Consider the following 7,700-nt stretch of genomic DNA (forward strand, 5'->3'; position numbering starts at 1 on the left):
AGAGAGCAGAGGCAGAGGGCAGAGGGCAAAGGACAGAGGGCTGAGGCAGAGGGCAGAGACAGAGGGCAAATGACCGAGGGCAGAAGCAGAGGCAGAGGTAAAGGGCAGAGGCAGGCGGCATAGGGCAAAGGACAGATGGCAAAGGCAGTGTCAGTGGCAGAGGGCAGAGGCAGAGAGCAGAGGTCAAAGGACAGAGGGCAGACACAGAGACATAGGCAGAAGGCAGAAGCAGAGGGCAGAAGTCAAAGGACAGAGGGCAGAGGCAGAGGCAGCAGAGGCTGAGGTAGCTGCAGAGGTAGAGGCGGCAGAAGCAGAGGCAGAGGGCAAAGGACAGGGGGCAGAAACAGAGCGCAGAGGCAGGGGACAAAGGGCAAAGGACAGAGGGCAGAGGCAGAGACAGGGACAGAGGCAGAGGGCACAGGCAGATGCAGAGGGCAGAGGCAGAGCCAGAGGGGAGAGGGCAAAGGACAGAGGGCAGAAGCAGAGGCAGAGGTACAGGCAGTGGCAGAGGCAGAGAGCAAAGGGTAAAAGACAGAGGACAGAGGCAGAGGGCAGAGAGCAAAGGACAGAGGGCTGAGGCAAAGACAGAGGCTGCAGAAGCGGAGGAAGAGGGAAGAGGGCAGAGGCAGAAACAGAGGGAAGAGGACAGAGGGCAGAGGCAGAGGGCAAAGGACAGAGTGCAGAGGCAGAAGCAGAGGGATAGACAGAGGCAGATGGCAGAGGCAGAGACAGTGGCAGAGGGAGAGGCAGAGGACAAAGGCAGAAGACAGAGATCAGAGGGCAGAGGCAGAGCCAGAGGGCAGAGGGCAAAGGACAGAGGGCTGAGGCAGAGGCGGCAGAGGAAGAGGTGGCAGAAACAGAGCCAGAGGCAGGGGGCAGGGGGCAGAGGGCAGAGGCAGAGGGCAAAGGACAGAGGACAGAGGCAGAGGGCAGAGATAGATGGCAGAGGCAGAGGGCAGAGAGCAGAGGACAGAGGGCTGAGGCAAAGGCAGAGGCTGCAGAAGCAGAGCCAGAGGGCAGAGGGCAAAGGACAGAGGGTAGATGCAGAGGTACAGGCAGTGGCAGAGGCAGAGAGTAAAGGGTAAAAGACAGAGGGCAGAGGCACAGTGCAGAGGCAGAGGGCCGAGGCAGAGTGCAGAGGCAGAGGGCAGAGAGCAAAGGACAGAGGGCTGAGGCAAAGGCAGAGGCTGCAGAAGCAGAGGCAGAGCAAAGAGGGAAGAGGGCAGAGACAGAGGCAGAGGGCAGAGGACAGAGGCAGAAGCAGAGGAATAGACAGAGGCAGAGGCAGATGGCAGAGGCAGAGACAGTGGGAGAGGGAGAGGCAGAGGACAGAGAGCAGAGGGCAGAGGCAGAGGTAGAGGACAGAGGCAGAGCCAGAGGGCAAAGGACAGAGGGCTGAGACAGAGGCAGCAGAGGTAGCGGCAGAGGCAGAGGTGGCAGAGGTAGCGGCAGAGGCAGAGGGCAGAGGCGGAGGGCAAAGGACAGAGGACAGAGGCAGGGGCAGAGGGCAGAGGCAGAGGGCAGAGGTAGAGGGCAGAGACAGAGGCAGCGTCACTGGCAGACGGCAGAGGGCAGAGAACAGAGGCAGAGGGCAAAGGACAGAGGGCAGAGGTAGATGGCAGAGGCAGAGGTAGCAGCAGTGGTAGAGGTGGCAGAAAAAGAGCCAGAGGCAGAGGGCAGAGTGCAGAGGGCAAAGGACAGAGGGCTCAGGCAGAGGCAGAGGCTGCAGAAGCAGAGGCAGAGGGCAGAGGGCAAAGGACAGAGGGCTGAGGCAGAGGCAGTGGCAGAGGCAGAGGCAGAGGCGGCAGAAGCAGAGGCAGACGGCAGAGGGCAAAGGACAGATGGCAGAAGCAGTGGCAGTGGAAGAGGGCAAAGGGCAAACGACAGGGGCAGAGCCAGAGGCAGCAGAGGCAGAGCCAGTGGCAGAGGCAGAGGGCAAAGGAGAGAGAGCAGAGGCAGAGGCAGAAGCAGAGGGGAGAGGGTAAAGGACAGAGGGCTGACACAGAGGCAGAGGCTGCAGAGGCAAAGGCAGCAGAAGCCGAGGCAGAGACAGAAGGCAGAAGGCAAAGGCAGAGGCAGAGGGCAGAGGCAGAGCCAGAGGCAAAGGGCAGATTGCTGCAGAAGAGGCAGGGGCAGCAGAGGCCGAGGTAGCTGCAGAGGTAGAGGCGGCAGAAGCAGAGGCAGAGGGCAAAGGACAGAGGGCAGAAATAGAGCACAGAAGAGGAGGGCAGAGGCAGGGGACAAAGGGCAAAGGACAGACGGCAGAGGCAGAGACACAGGCAGATGCAGAGGGCAGAGGCAGAGCCAGAGGGCAGAGGGCAAAGGACAGAGGGCAGACGTAGAGGCAGAGGTACAGGCAGTGGCAGAGGCAGAGAGCAAAGGGTAAAAGACAGAGGGCTGAGGCACAGGCAGAGGCTGCAGAAGCAGAGGCAGAGCGAAGAGGGAAGAGGGAAGAGGGCAGAGGCAGAGGCAGAGGCCAAAGGACAGAGGGCAGAGGCAGAGGCAGCGGCACTGGCAGACAGAAGAGGCAGAGGCGGCAGAGGCAGAGGGCAGAGGGCAAAGGACAGAGGGCTGAGGCAGAGACAGAGGCAGCAGAAGCAGAGGCAGAGGCGGCAGACAGAGGCAGTGGCAGAGGCAGAGGCGGCAGAAGCAGAGGCAGAGGGCTGACGGCAGATGACAGAGGCAGAGGGCAAAGGACAGATGGCAGAGGCAGTGGCAGAGGGCAAAGGGCAAAAGACAAGGAGAGAGGCAGAGGCAGAGGCGGCAGAGGCAGAGCCAGTAGCAGAGGCAAAGGGCAGAGGGCAGAAGGCAGAGGCAGAGGGCAAAGGAGAGAGAGCAGAGGCAGAGGGCAGAGGCAGAGGCAGAGGCAGAGGAGAGAAGGTAAAGGACAGAGGGCTGACACAGAGGCAGAGGCAGGGGCAGAGGCGGCAGAAGCCGAGGCAGAGACAGAGGGCAGAGGGCAAAGGCAGAGGCAGAGGGCAAAGGACAGAGGCAGAGGCAGAAGGTAAAGGACAGAGGGCAGAGGCAGAGGACAAAGGACAAAGAGCAGAGGCAGAGGCAGAGGCAGAGACACAGGCAGAGGGCAAAGGCAGAGGCAGAGGGCAGAGGGCAAAGGACAGACGGCTGAGGCAGAGCCAAAGGCAGCAGAGGCAGAGGCTGCCGCAGAGGCCACAGAAGCAGAGGCAGAGGGCAGAGGTCAAAGGACAGAGGGCAGAGGCAGAGGGCAGAGGTCAAAGGACAGAGGGCAGAGGACAGAGGGCAGAGGCAGAGGGCAGAGGTCAAAAGGACAGAGGGCAGAGGCAGAGACACAGGCAGAGGGCAGAGGCAGAGGGCAGAGGTCAAAGGACAGAGGGCAGAGGCAGAGGGCAGTGGCAGAGGGCAGAGGAAGAGGCAGAGGGCAAAGGACAGATGACTGCAGAAGAGGCAGAGGCAGCAGAGGCTGAGGTAGCTGCAGAGGTAGAGGCGGCAGGAGCAGAGGCAGAGGGAAGAGGCAGAGGGCAAAGGACAGAGGGCAGAAACAGAGGCAGAGGGCAGAGGCAGGGGACAAAGGGCAAAGGACAGAGGGCAGAGGCAGAGACAAAGGCAGAGGCAGAGGGCAGAGAGCAAAGGACCAAGGACTGAGGCAGAGGCAGAGGCTGCAGAAGTGGAAGCAGAGGGAAGAGGGCAGAGGGAGAGGCAGAGGGCAAAGGACAGAGGGCAGAGGGAGAGGCAGAGGGCAAAGGACAGAGGACAGAGGGAGAAGCAGAGGGCAGAGGGCAGAGGGCAGAGGGCCAAGGACAGAGGGCTGAGGCAGAGGTAGAGGCGGCAGAAAAAGAGCCAGAGGCAGAGGGCAGAGGGCAGAGGCAGAGGCAGCGGCACTGGCAGATGGCAGAGGCAGAGGCGGCAGAAGCCGAGGCAGAGACAGAGGATAGAGGGCAAAGGCAGTGGCAGAGGCAGGGGGCAAAGGACAGAGGGCTGAGGCAGAGGCGGCAGAGGCAGAGGTAGAGGCGGCAGAAAAAGAGCCAGAGGCAGAGGGCAGAGGGCAGAGGCAGAGGCAGCGGCACTGGCAGATGGCAGAGGCAGAGGCGGCAGAAGCCGAGGCAGAGACAGAGGATAGAGGGCAAAGGCAGTGGCAGAGGCAGGGGGCAAAGGACAGAGGGCTGAGGCAGAGGCGGCAGAGGCAGAGGTAGAGGCGGCAGAAAAAGAGCCAGAGGCAGAGGGCAGAGGGCAGAGGCAGAGGCAGCGGCACTGGCAGATGGCAGAGGCAGAGGCGGCAGAAGCCGAGGCAGAGACAGAGGATAGAGGGCAAAGGCAGTGGCAGAGGCAGGGGGCAAAGGACAGAGGGCAGAGGCAGAGGGCAGAAGCAGAGGGTAAAGGACAGAGGGCAGTGGCAGAGGACAAAGGACAGAGAGCAGAAGCAAAGGCAGAGACACAAGCAGAGAGCAGAGGCAGAGGGCAGAGATCAAAGGACAGAGGGCAGAGGCAGAGGCAGTGGCAGAGGGAACAGGCAGATGCAGAGGGCAGGGGCAGAACCACAGGGCAGAGGGCAAAGGACAGAGGGCAGACACAGAGGCAGAGGTACAGGCAGTGGCAGAGGCAGAGAGCAAAGGGTGAAAGACAGAGGGCAGAGGCAGAGGGCAAAGGACCGAGGGCAGAAACAGAGGCAGAGCACAGAGGCAGAGGGCAGAGGCAGGGGACCAAAGGCAAAGGACAGAGGGCAGAGGCAGAACCAGAGGGCAAAGGACAGAGGGCAGATGCAGAGGCAGAGGTACAGGCAGTGGCAGAGGCAGAGAGCAAAGTGTAAAAGACAGAGGGCAGAGGCAGAGGCAGAGATAGAAGCAGAGGCAGAGGCAGAGGGCAGAGGCAGAGGGCAGACAGCAAAGGACAGAGGGCTGAGGCAAAGGAAGGGGCTGCAGAAGCGGAGGCAGAGGGAAGAGGGCAGAGGCAGAGGGAAAAGGACAGAGGGCAGAGGCAGAAGCAGATGGCAGAGGCAGAAGTGCAGAGGCAGAGGGACAGGCAGAGGGCAGAGGACAGAGGGCAGAGGGCAAAGGATAGAGGGCTGAGGCAGAGGCGGCAGAGGTAGAGGTAGCGGCTGAGGCAGAGGCGGCAGAAACAGAGCCAGAGGCAGAGGGCTGAGGGCGTGGGCAGAGGGCAAAGGACAGAGGGAAGAGGCAGAGGTAGATGGCAGAGGCAGAGGTAGATGGCAGAGGCAGAGGGCAGAGAGCACAGGACAGAGTACTGAGGCAAAGGCAGATGCTGCAGAAGTAGAGGCAGAAGGAAGAGGGAAGAGGGCAGAGGCCGAGGCAGAGGGATAGACAGACTCAGAGGCAGATGGCAGAGGCAATGGCAGAGGGAGAGGCAGAGGGTAAAGGCAGAGGGCAGAGAGCAAAGGACAGAGGGCTGAGGCAAAGGCAGAGGCTGCAGAAGCAGAGGCAGAAGGAAGAGGGAAGAGGGCAGAGGGCAGAGGCAGAAGCAGAGGGACAGACAGAGGTAGAGGCAGATGGCCGAGGCAGACGCAGTGGCAGAGGGCGAGGCAGAGGGCAAAGGCAGAGGGCAGAGTAAAGAGGGCAGAGGGCAGCGGACAGAGGCAGAGCCAGAGGGCAGAAGGCAAAGGACAGACAGCTGAGGCAGACGCAGAGGGCAGAGGCAGAGGCAGAGGGCCGAGAGCAAAGGACAGAGGGCTGAGGCAAAGGCAGAGGCTGCAGAAGCAGAGGCAGAGGGAAGAGGGAAGACGGCAGAGGAAGAGGCATAGGGCAAAGGATAGAGGGCTGAGGCAGAAGCAGAGGGATAGACAGAGGCAGAGGCAGAAGCAGTGGCAGAGGGAGACACAGAGGGTAAATGCAGACGGCAGAGAGCAGAGGGCAAAGGAACGAGGGATGAGGCAGAGGCAGAAGCTGCAGAGGCAGAGGCAGCAGTAGAGGTAGAGTCAGCAGAAACAGAGGCAGAGGACAGAAGCAGGGGGCAAATGACAAAGGACAGATGGCAGAGGCAGGGCAGAGGGCAAAGGGCAAAAGACAGAGGGCAGAGGCAGAGGTGGCAGAGGCAAAGGCAGAGGGCAGAGGGCAGAGGCAGAAGGCAAAGGAGAGAGAGCAAGGCAGACAGCAGAGGGCAAAGGACAGAGGGCAGAGCCAGAGGGCAGAGGGCAGAGGTCAAAGGACAGACGGCTGAGGCAGAGCCAAAGGCAGCAGAGGCAGCGGCAGAGGCATAGGCCCCAGAAGCAGAAGCAGAGGCAGAGGGCAGAGGTCAAAGGACAGAGGACAGAGGCAGAGGGCAGAGGTCAAAGGACAGAGTGCAGAGGCAGAGGAAGAGGCAGAGGCAGAGGGCAAAGAGCAGATTGCTGCAGAAGAGGAAGGGGCAACAGAGGCCGAGGTAGCTGCAGAGGTAGAGGCGGCAGAAGCAGAGGCAGAGGGCAGAGGCAGGTGACAAAGGGCAAAGGACAGAGTCCAGAGGCAGAGACAGGGGCAGAGGCAGTGGCAGAGGGCACAGGCAGATGGAGAGGGCAGAGGCAGAGCCAGAGGGCAGAGGGCAAAGCACAGAAAGAAGAGGCAGAGGTACAGGGAGTGGCAGAGGCAGAGAGGAAAGGATAAAAGACAGAGGGCAGAGGCAGAGAGCAAAAGGTAAAAGACAGAGGGCAGAGGCAGAGACAGAAGCAAAGGGCAGAGGCAGAAGCAGAGGGATAGACAGAGGGAGAAGCAGATGGAAGAGGCAGATGGCAGAGGCAGAGGGACAGGCAGAGGGCAAAAGCAGAGGGCAGAGGGCAGAGGACAGAGGCAGAGCCAGAGGGCAGAGGGCAAAAGATAGAGGGCTGAGGCAGAAGCAGAGGGATAGACAGAGGCAGAGGCAGTGGCAGAGGCAGAGGCAGTGGCAGAGGGTAAATGCAGACGGGAGAGAGCAGAGGCAGCAGAAGCAGAAGCAGAGGGCAAAGGACAGAGGGCTGAGGCAGTGGTAGCAGAGGCAGAGGCAGAGGCAGAGGCAGAGGCAGCAGAAGCAGAGACAGAGGGCAGACGGCAGAGGCAGAGGGCAAAGGACAGATGGCAGATTCAGTGGCGTGGTAGAAGGCAAAGGGCAAAAGACAGAGGGTAGAGGCAGAGGCAGAGACGGCAGAGGCACAGCCAGTGGCAGAGGCAGAGGTGGCAGAAACAGAGGCAGAGTGCAGAGGGCAGAGGCAGAGGGCAAAGGAGCGAGGGCAGAGGCAGAGGGGAGAGGGCAAAGGACAGAGGGCTGAGGCGGAGGCAGATGCGGCAGAGGCAGAGGCCGAGGCGGCAGAAGCAGAGGCAGAGACAGAGGGCAGCAGGCAAAGGCAGAGGCAGTGGGTAAAGGACAGAGGGCAGAGGCAGAGGACAAAGAACAGAGAGCAGAGGCAGAGACACAGGCAGAGGGTAAAGGCAGAGGCAGAGGCAGAGGGCAGAGGTCAAAGGACCGACAGCTTAGGCAGAGCCAAAGGCAGCAGAGACAGCAGCAGAGGCAGAGGCTGCAGAAGCAGAGGCAGAGGCAGAGGGCAAAGACAGAGGGCAGAGGGCAGAGGCAGAGGGCAGAGACAGAGGCAGAGGGCAAAGGACAGATGGCTGTAGAAGAGGCAGAGGCAGCAGAAGCTGAGGTAGCTACAGAGGTAGAGGCGGCAGAAGCAGAGGCAGAGGGCAAAGGACAGAGGGCAGAAACAGAGGCAGAGGGCAGAAGCTGAGGCAGTGGCAGAGGGCAAAGGACAGAGGGCAGACGCAAGG

At 61.2% G+C, this 7,700-nt stretch overlaps 1 long non-coding RNA gene across 1 annotated transcript; it reads left to right on the forward strand.

Annotated features, from left to right (window-relative positions):
* Window positions 1–4,222: 4,222 nt before the first annotated feature.
* On the forward strand, window positions 4,223–5,759 carry LOC311602133. The gene is made up of 3 exons (XR_014780691.1): window positions 4,223–4,243; window positions 4,984–5,222; window positions 5,607–5,759. It is a non-coding gene; the product is annotated as an uncharacterized lncRNA (long non-coding RNA).
* The last annotated feature ends 1,941 nt before the right edge of the window (window positions 5,760–7,700 follow it).

Source organism: Acomys minous (genome assembly GCF_964271855.1).
Source record: "Acomys minous genome assembly, chromosome: 7".
NCBI lineage: Eukaryota > Metazoa > Chordata > Mammalia > Rodentia > Muridae > Acomys > Acomys minous.